We start from the raw sequence: 626 nt of genomic DNA, 5'->3' as shown, positions 1-626 counted from the left end.
GGGAGTTGTGGTGGTTGCAGTGGTTTTCCATAGGACTTCGTGGCGATGACCTATATTTGGTAGCACAGGTGGAGGACCGCGAGAGCTATATCTGGCTTATAGCAAGATGGTTCTCTTAGGTATTACTTTTATATTCTTTGTTATACTTTCGTTTTTGATTAGTTATTGGCTTTCTCCCATTTTCTAATTTTTTTGTTTCTTATTACTTTCTGCACTAGGTTTTCTCCGATTTTCTTGTTTTCTATTTCGTTTTCATGTTTTCTTTTTTGGTTTTCTTATTTATTTCTAGGTTTTTTAACACAAGCCTACTTTTTCGTATACATTAGGTACATTTTTAATACACATTTAACAGTTCTCAAATACGCGATTAACATTTTTCAAAAAAATATTTTGATGCCCATTTTATTTGTCATACACATATATTCTTTGTATACACCAGGAAATTTTTTATGCACATAATTAATATTTTTCAAATACATGATTAACATTTTCTGAATATTTTTTTGATGTCTACTTTTTTACATACACATTTCACATCTTTTGTATACATCACTAACATTGTTTTATACATGTTTAACATTTTATAAATACATGTTTTTAAATATTTTTTATGTTTCAGTGTCTAC

The sequence above is a fragment of the Triticum aestivum genome, chromosome 3A, assembly GCF_018294505.1.
Source record: "Triticum aestivum cultivar Chinese Spring chromosome 3A, IWGSC CS RefSeq v2.1, whole genome shotgun sequence".
Lineage (NCBI taxonomy): Eukaryota > Viridiplantae > Streptophyta > Magnoliopsida > Poales > Poaceae > Triticum > Triticum aestivum.
Note: the sequence above shows the minus strand (reverse complement) of the source record.